The sequence below is a fragment of the Desmodus rotundus genome, chromosome 3 (genome assembly GCF_022682495.2).
Source record: "Desmodus rotundus isolate HL8 chromosome 3, HLdesRot8A.1, whole genome shotgun sequence".
NCBI lineage: Eukaryota > Metazoa > Chordata > Mammalia > Chiroptera > Phyllostomidae > Desmodus > Desmodus rotundus.
The window spans coordinates 190,217,474-190,229,905 of record NC_071389.1 but is presented as its reverse complement, the minus strand read 5'-3'; positions in this window follow the sequence as shown (position 1 = coordinate 190,229,905).

Below are 12,432 nucleotides of genomic sequence, written 5' to 3'. Positions count from 1 at the left end.
GAGTGACAAAGTGTACAATTACAATGTTTCTTCCTTCCCTTTGCACTTCTTTTACTCTACAAGAAAGTTCACCGTAATCATTATTAAAGTATGAGTGATTGCTAAAGATGTAGCCATCCTGGGAGATTTTGCATTTCTGCAGTTATTAAAGCCATAATCCACAGCAGTAGTTGAAACCATCTCATGAACCAACAGAGATGTAAGGAAGTTTGGGGGGCGGGTTGTGAGTTCACGAGAACTTTCCAAAACTGCGAGTGTAGGAGGCCACATATTTCTTAAAAGCATGATACTAATCATGTCTTATTGCCTCAATATTCTTACCTATAAAATGAATAGCACCACTCAGTGTCCACCCACCCCTAGAACTAAAATGAAAGTAAAGATTATGATCTTGCTGGAATGGCTTCTACAAAGGGATGCTATCTTTATTTGGGCTACCTTGATGCAGGAGAAGGAGCTGCAAGGAAGTCAGGCCCTATTCATTTTATAGATTGAATCCACTCAGTTCTTGATTCCTGGCCTGAAATCCCATTCTTAGATTATTAAAATAACTTTCATTTCTGGATGTTATTTTTAAAAGACAGTATGATGTCTTAAAATAATCCTTAGTGCCTTCAGGCAATAACTTTCTTTTAATGGACAAATTCTTAATATAGCCTTTATCAATTATCCAGTTTCTTAAATGGCTAAGTTTTCCTCTAGTTCAAGGGTGTCCAACTCGGGCCCACAGGCTGCATCCGGCCCAGGATGGCTATGAATGCGGCCCAACACAAAATAGTAAATTTACTTAAAATATGGGATTGTTTTTTGTGATTATGTGTCACAATGTATTTAATGTGTGGCCCAAGACCACTCTTCTTCCAGTGTGGCCCAGAGACGCTGAAAGGTTGGATACCCCTGCTCTAGCTGGTTACACAGAGCCTTTTGCATTATTGAAAAACTAGAGAAATTAGACATGATGTTGCATGCTTAACAAGGTGGGGTAGTTCAAAAAGTAAGGGCCAGAAATAAGCAAGCTGGAAACCAGAAACATTGAAGCAAGAAATAAATAATTTATAGGCTGATAGTACATTGAAATTGAAGGGGAAGCCAGTCCAACTTTCTGCCCAACACACAAATCTACCTCCTAGCACATGCACAGTAACGGTTTTCATTATTGAGTTGTCAACCGCTCTTCTCAGTGCTTCTGTGTGAACGCATTTAAATGACACCTCCTTGGTGTGAGTGCCATACATTTTCCTATGTTTTACCATGTCTTTTTTTTTTCCTAATCCTTACCCGAGGATATTTTTTATTAATTTTTAGAGAGAGAGGAAGGGAGAGAGAAAGAAAGGAACATCGACTGATTGCCTCTAGCATGTGCCCCCAACCAGGTTTCCAGGAATAAAACCTGCAACCTTATGGCGTATGGGACAACATTCCAAAACCACTGAGCAGCCCGGCCAGGGCTCATTAGGTTTTTGTGGATGTAATGTCTTATCCTGGCATTTTGAAATACACTGGACAGTCAACAACTTTATATGGATTACCAGCCAATGTAAATTATTTTGCTTTTCTATCCTCACTTTTTTACTACTCTAACTTGCCTGGCACAATTACCTGGACTATTACTGGTTTTTCCTTCTCTGCCCCAATATCCTTCTTAATTTTTTCTGTGATATGGCAATAATAACTAAGATTTATTTAATACGAGTTTTTAGTATGTATTATCTCATTTCTCCCAACAATATAATGTTGCAAGTACTATTATTATCCCCATATTCATATGAGGAAACTGAGGCATAGAGAAATTAGATAATTTACTCAATGGCCCAGAGCTAGTGAAGCACAGACCTAGGAATCGAACACAATTTTTTCTGACTCTAGGGCCTCAGTTCTAGCCACTATATTCTGAAAAAGAGAAAAGATGTCCCTGATACTGAGTAGCTTGTCTGATGCTATAGGCTACATCTTGGTGTTTCTAGGAGCTGACTTGGCACAGCTAGACCTTGGTGTCTCCTATTGAACATAAACAGTGTCAGAGAACATCAGCACCAGAAAAGGTCACTCTGACTTCCGGTCAAGATGGCGCCATAGGTAAACATGGCTTGACTCCTCCTACAACCACATCAAAATTACAACTAAAATATCGAACAACCATCTCTCAGAACCATCAGAGATCCAGTTGAATGGAAGTCTGACTACTATGGAATTAAAGAAACCACATCCATCCAGACTGATAGGAGGGGTGTCAATGTGGAATGGTTGGTCCCACATCCACATGTGGGGGGTAAAAATTAAGGAGAGATATTTTAGGAGAGAGAGGTCCCAGTCCTACACCAGGCCCCCAAGCCCAGAGTTCCAGCGCCAGAAAGATAAGACCCTATAATTTCTGACTGAAAGCTCAGTGGGGATTCAGTTGCTCGAATAAATAGCTGGAGCCCCAAGCAATTCTCCTTAAAGAACCCACACAGACTTAATCAGGCTCACTCCCTCTGAGCTCCAGCACCCAGGTAGCAGCTTGAAAGGTACCAGTAGCATACAGGGAGAAACTGAAGTGTCTGGCATTAAGGGGAGCCTTGGGGGACAGCTTTTCCCATACAGAAAGGTGAACAGAGGCCATTATCCCTTTTCTGAACCCTTTCTACACAGAGCCACCAGGCCAGTGCCATATCTGAGACTCCCATCAACCTGGCTAACACTGTTTGTCCCACCCTGGAGATCCCCAGAGACCCTGTGCCACCCAATTTATGGGCCCAGCCAAGATGCTTTTCCCTATGAATGGCTAGTCTTGGCTCATGCTTCACAACTTCATTAATCCTCTCAAGCAATAGCTAGCCTCAGTGAACCCCCAGCCCCAAAACCTCTTGCTAAGGGGCCCGAGGCCCAGCATTAGCAGCAACTAGCCTAGGTTCACAGCTTGGCTTCACCTGGAAGTCTCTAAGCCCAGCACAAGTAGCAGCCATCTCAGGTTGCTCTATAGCTCAGGCAGGGTGGCCCCAGACAAAATATAGGTGGTAGCTAACCTTGACCTGCACCACCCAGGAAACCCCAGAGCCTGTGCACCCAGTGGACAGATACAGACCACATCAGAGCACCACCACCCTGCCCCCACACAGCTGATCCTCCACGGAGGGCAGAGATTGGTGGTCAGTGGTCACAGCTAGTCCTTGTAGCTGATAGGCCTGGGTAAATCCCTCCCATTGATCTGCCAACAGCAATCAAGGCTCAACTATAAGAGGAGAGTGTACTCAGCCCACACAAGGGGTGCACCTACCTCAAGTACCCACCTTGGGTGATAGGGGAGGCTGTGCCACTGGACCCTGCAGGACATCTACTTCATTAAGCCACTCTACCAAGACAGGGAGTCATAGCAGCTCTACCTAGTACATAGGAATAACCAGGGAGGTTGCCAAAATGAGGAGACAAAGAAATGTGACCCAAACGAAAGAACAGATCAAAACTTTAGAAAAAGAACTAAACAAAATGGGGCTAAGTAATTTATCAGATGCAGAGCTCAAAACACTGGTTATAAGGGTGCTCAAGGAACTTAGTGAGGACCTCAACAGCATGAAAAAGATCCAGTCAGAAACAAAGGATACACTAAATAAAGAGCTATTTACAGGGAATCAACAGTAGAGTGGATGAAGCTGAGAATCAAATCAATGATTTGGAACATAAGGAAGCAAAAAAAAAAAAAAATCAGAACAACATGAAGAAAAAAAGAATCCAAAAAAATGAGGACAGTGTAAGGAACCTTTGGGACAATTTGAAGTGATCTAACATTTTCATCAGGGGTGCCAGAAGGAGAAGAGAAAGAGCAAGAAATTGGAAATCTATTTGAAAAAATAATGAAAGAAAACTTCCCTAATTTGGTGAAGGAAATAGACATGCAAGTCCAGGAAGCAAAGAGAATTTCAAAAAAGGTGGATGCAAAGGGGCCCACTCCAAGACACATCAAAATTAAAATGCCAAAGTTTAAAGATAAAGAAAGAATCTTAAAAACAGCAAGAGAAAAGCAGAGAGTTATCTACAAAAGAGTTCCCATAAGAATGTCAGCTGACTTCTCAAAAGAATGCAGGCTAGAAGGGACTGGCAAGAAGTATTCAAAGACGTAAAGCAAGGACCTACATCCAAGGTTACTCTGTCCAGCAAATATAACATTTAGAATGGAAGGGCAGATAAAGAGTTTCCCAGACAAGACAAAACTAAAGGAGTTCATCATCACCAAGCCATTATTATATGAAGTGTTAAAGGGACTTATTTAAGAAAAAGATAAAAACTATGAATAATAAAATGGCAATAATTACATATCTATCAACAATTGAATCTAAAAATCAAACTAAGCAAACAAGAAGAACAGAGACAGAATCGTAGACACAGAGAGCATTTTGATGGTTACCAGGTTTGCAGAGGGGGGCATGGGGAATGGGTGAGGAGGTGAGGGGATTAAGAAGTATAAATAGGTAGTTACATAATAGCCATTGGGATGTAAAGTACAGTAGAAGAAATGAAGTAGCCAAAGAACCTATGCATGACCCATGGACATGAACAATGATGGGGGGATTGCCTGAGGGAGTGGGGCATGCTGGGTGGGCAGGGCAAAGGGGAGAAAACTGGGGCAATTATAAGCATAATCAATTTAAAAGAAAAAACAAAAGAATAGGTCCCTGCATGACCATGAAGGATCAAGACAAAAGTAACACTACTTCATGATCATGTCTGAACACAGAGACAAACATGATGGAATACACAAACTGAAAATATCTAACTAAGATGAGTAGCTGTTCACTTCTTTGCCACCTGCAGCCTCAGTCTCATTCTAGTCTCCCTCTTTCTATATACAGATTTATTATGCTACCCAGTCATAGAATTACCCCTGCTTCTGACAACATCTAATTTTAGAGCACAGTCCCCCAAATCACCTAACACAACCCAAAATCTCAATAGAACTCCTTTGTAACACCCTCTTACTAAGATGCCTCACAGTTTCCCATAGTATGTGTTCTCCCTTGCTGCAACAAGTAAGGAGCTCAATTTGTTCCACCACAGGCATGGTCCCGGTGTTCTCTGGCTAGAGAGGTTGACAGTTTGGACTGTCCTATATGGTGCGTGTCTGTGCAGTGAAAAGCGTACTGCTTAGACATTTCTCCCCAAAGACACAGAACTGCCCTCCTGTCTCCAGCCATAGGACTGTCACACCAAAGCTGGCTGTCCCCTTCATTTCTGTGGGTCCTGTATATAGAGTATTTGCTAAATGCAACCTTCTCAAAAGACAGTGAAAAGAAATAAATGATGCTGTAATAATTGGACATCAGTTTGCAAGAAAAAAAAGAACTTCAGCCTGTCAACCCATACCTTGCACCACATGCAAAATAATTCAAAATGTATCACAATTCTAAATGTAGTATTACAAAGCTTTTAGAAGAAAACAGAAAATCTTTGTAATCTTGGGTGAGGCAAAAAATTTCTTATCACAATCCATAAAAGAAAAAACTTTTATTTATAAAAACTTACACTCTCTGAATGGCACTTTTTTAAACTTTTTTTATTCATGTTTGAATACAGTTGTCTCCATTTTCCCACCACCACTTTCACCCACCGTACCCATGCCCACCTCCAACCCCCCTTGGCTCCGTCCATGGGTCCCTCATTCATGTTCATTTATGTCCCTTTTTCTTCTTTCCCATGTTATTTCCCTCTCCCCTCCCCTGTGGTTACTGTCCGTTTGTCGTCAATTTCAATATCTCTGGCTATATTTTGCTTGCCGGTTTGTTTTGTTAATTAGATTCCACTGATAGGTGAGATCATACGGTATTTGTCTTTCACTGTCTGGCTTACTTCACTTAGCATAATACTCTCCAGTTCCATCCATGTTGTTGCGAAGAGAAGGAGCTCCTTCTTTCTTTCTGAATGATCTTTCTCTCAGAATGAAAGGATAAGCAACAGGCTGGGAGAAAATATACACAAAACGCATATCTGATAAATGACTGTGTTCAGAGTATATGAAGTATATGAGTATATGAAGAACTACAGCTCAACAAGACAAACCAATCTTTTAAAACATCCACATAAGTGAACGATAACCATAGAAGATATATGGATGGCATAAGAAATGATGCTCGTCATCATTACTCATCAGGGAAATGCAAATCAAAACCCAAAACAGCAAATGCTGTTGAAGATATGGAACAATTAAAACTCCCAAACATTGTTGATGGAAACACAGAATGGTGGAAACACTTGGGAAAACAGTTTGGCAGTTTCTTAAAAAATTGGTCATATACTTACTGTGTGACCCAGCTATCCCACTCCTAGATATTCACCCAAGAAATATGAAAACATGTTTACACAAGACCTGGACAAATATTTATAATATATGAAAACTGGAGACAATCTAAGTGCCCTTTAATTGGTGAATGGATAAGCAAATGGTGGTTCATACATACAATGAAATCCACTCAAATATAAGGGACAAACTAGTAATACAACAATATAAATGAATCTTAAATGTATCATTCTAAGTAAGATACTCTTAATGAGTATTAAGTCTCTACTTTTACAAGGACTTAAACTGGATATTTATAAATAAGCAGAGTGGAATGATTACTATTTTCCACCAACATCCCATATAAATGTTAGTCCCATGCAGAGGACCAATAATAAACCTAAATTACTTTACCTTTGAGCAAAGCACCCGAAACGGTAGCAGAGCTCTGCTAGCATAAACCTTTTCAATGGTGAAGAGTTACATGGGGATTGGCAAAGATGGATGAGGTGGAGCTTCTAAACATTACAGAATAGAGCAGCCCACAGTAGAACAATAATAGTTGATTATGTCTACCATGAGACAGGAGACACTGAATTAGCGTTTTCCACATGACCCCCTAACATGGTATGGTTTGTCTGGGATCTGTGTGAGCTACAGTAAGAGAGTCTCTCAGTTCGGCTTGTGTTTAGGAACAATTGCCCACCTATGGTTTAGGCAACGCTGTGTGCATTCTGAGGGGTATGGTCCCTCTTGTATAGGTGAAGAAATAGCCTGAGAATATCTAGCACCATAAATCCGGTCCTCTGGAACCAGGGTAAATGGATTTCTCCTGAGTGAAACACTGATGTCAAACAATGTGAGAAGGCAAGTGAGTTCTGAGAGGGGCAAATCTGTTTTAGGGCAGCTTTTGTATGGTCCTTTGCACTCACATTGAATGTGAGTGCATTGACTCACCGAGTCCCTCGCCGAAGTATGAAGGAGCTGGCATTAATCTCCTCCGAGATCTAAAACTGCCAAGCTAAAATTTGGCATCAGTGACTGCTTGACCTACTTTCCTTCCTTGCTTTGAGGGCACGTCCTTACCCTTTGAGGGTCTAATCATTTATTTGCCAAGAGATTAATTAGCTTTTCCGAGCCTCTGTGCTAGTTTATAGTCCCAAAATAGACCACTAGTCCCACTGCCCATTGCTTCTTAGGGGGACAGATTATTGGAGTGACAAAACTTGAGCAAGATATATTTGTCAGTGCCTTTATGCTTCTGGAAGATGTGACCTACAACACCCTTAACTCAGATGGTCTCTCACGGGTTGCCTTATCTATGCCCCTCCCCTCCTTCCCACAGGATTCCTTGAATAGATTAAACCTCAGTTTCAAGGTAATATGATCAGGCAGTATGATGTGTGAATCAAGGTCCAGGTGCTGTAACCAGACTTGGCTTTTAATCAGGATTCTACTGCTTTGATCAAGGTTACTTGTCTGGGTTATTTTTTTTCCTGATCTCCAAAATGTGAACTAATAATAGTCCTTATCCCTAAGATTGCAGTGATGATCAAGTGACATAACGTATTCAACTGCTCACCCACAGCGTATGTACTCAGCACGTGGTAGCTGTTTGCATTGGGGTGGACAATTAAAGGCACAACATCCCCTCTGTTTAAGCTGTTGAGGCTTGGGAGGAAATTGGATCTGCCAGGGCTATCAGCTCCATAGAGTCTGAGGAACGTGGATGTTTTTTGTCAAATTGTTGATCAAATTAACAATCTAAATTTTGTACACTATACCCAAATGTGTAATAGATACAGGGACTGTTCAGAATGTATCCAGACACATAATATGAAAAATAGAGACATTTATTGAAGAAGACACAAGATACAAGAAACATTGTACATAAGATGATGATGCCTCCATTCCCTTCAAAGTAGGCACCTTGGGACCTCACACAGTTCTCCCAATGGCCATCAGCTGCCCCACTGTATTTTCCTGAATCTCATCAATGTCTGATATCTCTTCCCTTTCAAAGGTGATTTTAGTTTTGGGAAAAGCCAGAAGTTGCAGGGGGGCCAAATCTGGGCTGTCAAGGAGCTGAGTCACCTGGGTGATTTGATGTTTCACAAAAAACTCTACATGAGACATGATGCATGAGCCCCCCATGATGGGTGCATTGTTGTGATGAAGCTGCCCATCACCAGTTGCCCATAGCTGTGACCTTCTGAATCATCCAAATACTTTCCATGGAGGAATATTCAAGCTTAATGCAAAATTTGATGCAGATTCATTGCTCCACTCGCTCAGTCATTTTGATGTGGTGACCACCCAGTACACATGCTCACTCAACAGTGTCTACCACCCCCACTGACTAGTGCAGTGAAGTTGTCGTTGTTCATGCATGTGCGTTCCAGTCCACTCTCCTTGGCTGCCAGGTTACACTGATGTCGTGCAAACTGTTCTCATTATATTAACACTGGCTGGACTTTTTCCGGCAGACCTCATATAGCATTCTATTTTCTATAATGTACCTTGATGCTCCCATTCCCTTTGATGTCAGGGGAAAATCACAAACTTGCCCATTATTAAGGATAACTCAGTCTCTTTCCATTAAATAAGAAGTCTTTTTAGAGTCATCTTAGCCTCTTTAAGGATAAATGCTTAGTCTTTCAGGGTTGTCTTCCCCTGTTCCTTTCCCCAGAGGCAATTTGTTGTACACGACCTCATGGCAATGTAGAAGAGGTGGCTGCTCTATGAGTGGGTTCTTGGGCTCTCCACTAGATCCTCACTGGTCTTTCAGGCTCTCTGTGAATCTCATTTTTTAGTGCATTCTCATCCTGACTTCTAAACATTGAGTCCCAGGGCTCATGCTTCCAAAATCTTAATAGAAAGTTACTCCCTAGATTGAGTAACTTCAGTTACTCATGTAGCTCTAGTATCATGGTTTTAAATATTACGTGTGTGCTGATTACTCCTAAATGTATACCTACAATCCAGACCTCTTCCTTAAACTCAAAAAAGGCAACAAAATTTTCCTGAGGACAAAGAAATTCAACAGAAAAATTTTGACCCAAAGCAAAAAAAAAAAAAGATTAACCACCATTCCAACATGAACTTTCAGAAACTTAATGCGTCAATGGAATCTAAGAAGGAAAAACACAGCGTAAGTAAAAAAGCTCAGGAAAGAAATGGCCAGATAATAGGAGGTGATAGCTAGATGACAGGAGGGGGTGAAGCATTCAGTTATGGTTATCAAAGAAGAAACAGAGCGGGGAAAAACCATTTCAGAACATAATGACCAAATTGTAAGAAGCACACGGAAGACTAAACATGACTGAAAGCACAATTTTGGGCATAGAGATTAGAAATGAGAAAAGAAAAGGTGAAACAATAAAAGAAAGATATAAAAAAGGATTATAGAGAAAATGACAAATAATGGAAGACATGCAAAATAATTAAGTCCTCTAAGGAGAAAAGCAAAACAATGGAACATACAAATATTTATAAGTAAAAACTTGAAGTATATTTTTCCTTAAAAAAATTAAAAGCCTACCTTTTGGCTGGTCCATCATAATCTAGGAAAATTTGCTCAATGATGGTCAACACAATATACTACGAAAATCATTGGGTTTTAAGCAGACACACTTTACCTCCTCGCACAACCATACGAAGGATCACAAATAACCTCAAAACAAAACACACCCAGAACTGCCAGAAATCAAACTGTATGAAAGTCCGACAACCAGGGATTTAAAGAAGCCAAATTCATCCAGACAGGTAGGAGGGGCAGAGATGGGGAGCCAAGGTGGAGAGGACACTGTGTGGCGGTAACGAGGAGGTGGCAGTGAGGCAGTAGCAGCCAGCAGAACGGGTGGTCCCACATTCACATGCGGTAGATAAAACTGGGAAGGATACCTCAGGAGCAAGAGAGCTCAGCCCCAGGCCAGACCATGCAGCCTGGGGTTCCAGCACCAGGAAAATAAAGCCTCATAACTTCTGGCTGTAAAAACCAGCTGGAGTTGGGGTGGTGGAAAAAACTGCCAGTCTCTTGGGAGAGTCTGTTTAAAAGGCCTGCATGGTCCTAGAATGAACGCAATCCCCCCACTCTGGGAACCAATATGGGGGCAACAGCTAGAGGGGTGCCAGTCACATATGGGAAGAGGGTGATGTGACTGGAAATGGGGTGAGTGCTGAGCAAGCCTCCAGCAGCCAGACAGTGGCACTTACCCCTCTCTGGCCACTCCCCAACATGCAGAGCCACAAAGCAGTGAAGTGGGTTGCCCCACCCCAGTGAATACCTAAAGGCTGTGCCCCACACAACTTAACAGGTCCACTAAGACAGGGAGTGAAAACCTACCTCTACCTAATACACAGAAACAAACACTGGGAAGCTGCCAAATTGAGGAAACAAAGAAATATGGCCCAAATGAAAGAATAGAACAAAACCTCAGAAAAAGAACTAAGTGAAATGGAGATGGCCCACCTATCAGATGCAGAGTTGAAAACACTGGTGGTAAGGATGCTCAGAGATTCATTGAGTGCAGCAAACGCATAAGGGAAGAAATGAAGTCTACACTAAGTGAAATAAAGAAAAGTCCACTGGGAACCAACAGTGAAGGGAAGGAAGCCAAGGTTCATCTCAATGGCTTGAAACATAAGGAAGAAATAAACAGTCAACCAGAACAGAATGAAAAAATAAGAATTCAAAAAAAAAATGGAGAATAAGAAGACTCAGGGACATCTCCACAAGTGCCAATATCTGAATCATAGGGATGCCCGAAGAAGTGAAAGAGCAAAAAATTGAAAACTTATTTGAAAAAATAATGAGAAAACTTCCCTAATTTGGCACAGCAGATAGACATACAAGTTCAAGAAGCACAGAAAGTCCCAAACAAATTGGACCCAAAGAGAAACATACCAAGACACATAATAAATAAAATGCCAAAGGTTGAAGATAAAGAGAAAATCTTAAAAGCAGCAAGAGAAAAGGAGACAGTTACCTACAAAGGAGTTCCCATAAAACTAGCAGCTGATTTCTCAAAAGAAACTTTACAAGCAAGAAGGTGCTGGAAAGAAGTATTCAAAGTCATGAAAAGCAAGGACCTACAACCAAGATTACTCTATCCAGCAAAGCTATAATTTAGAATGGAAGGGCAGATAAAGTGCTTCCCAGACAAGGTCAAGTTAAAGGAGTTCATCATCACCAAGCATTATTATATGGAATGTTATTTAAGAAAAAGATCAAAACTATGAATATTAAAATGACAACAAACTCACAACTATCAACAACTCATTACAAAAAAACAAAAACAAACTAAGCGAACAACTAGAACAGGAACAGAATCATAGATATGGAGATCATTTGGAGGGTTATCAGTGGGGAGGGGAAATGGGGGGGAAGATACAAGGATTAAGAAGCAACCAGAACTGCAGAAAATCGAAGTGTATGGAGGTCCGACAACCAAGGAGATAAAGAAGAAACATCCATCCAGACTGGTAGGAAGGGTGGAGATGGGCAGCCAAGGTGGAGAGGACTAACTGCAAGGCAGGGGCTGGAGGACCAGGGCAGGCAGTAGCTAGTGGAGCAGTGGTCCCACATTTGTGTGCAGATAAACCAGGAGGAACAACTGGGGAGCAAGACAGACTGAGCAACCAGGGTTCCAGCACAGCGAAATAAAGCCTCAAAACCCCTGACTGAAAAAACCTGTGGGGGCTGCAGCAGCAGGAGAAACCTCTAGCCTCACAGGAGAGCTCATTGGAGAGACCCACAGGGTCCTAGAATGTACATAAACCCTCCTACCAGGGAGTCAGCACCAGAAAGGCCCAATTTGCTTGTGAGTATTGGAGGAAGTAACTGAAAACCAGCCAAGAGCTAAGTGGCACTGTTCCCTCCTGGACCTGTCCCCCACATACAGTGCCACAACAAAATGATATGGATTGCCCCACCTTGGTGAATATCTAAGGCTTTGCCCCTTACTACTTAACAGGCACAGAGACAAAAAAAAAAAAAAAAAAAAAAAAAAAAGCCCAAATGAAAGAACATATCAAAGCTCCAGAAAAAATACAACTAAGCATTGAAGAGACAGCCAACCTATCAGGTGCACAGTTCAAAACACTTGTAATCAGGATGCTCACAGAATTGGTAGAGCATGGTCACAAAATAGAGGAAAAAGTGAAGCCTATGAAAAGTGAAATAA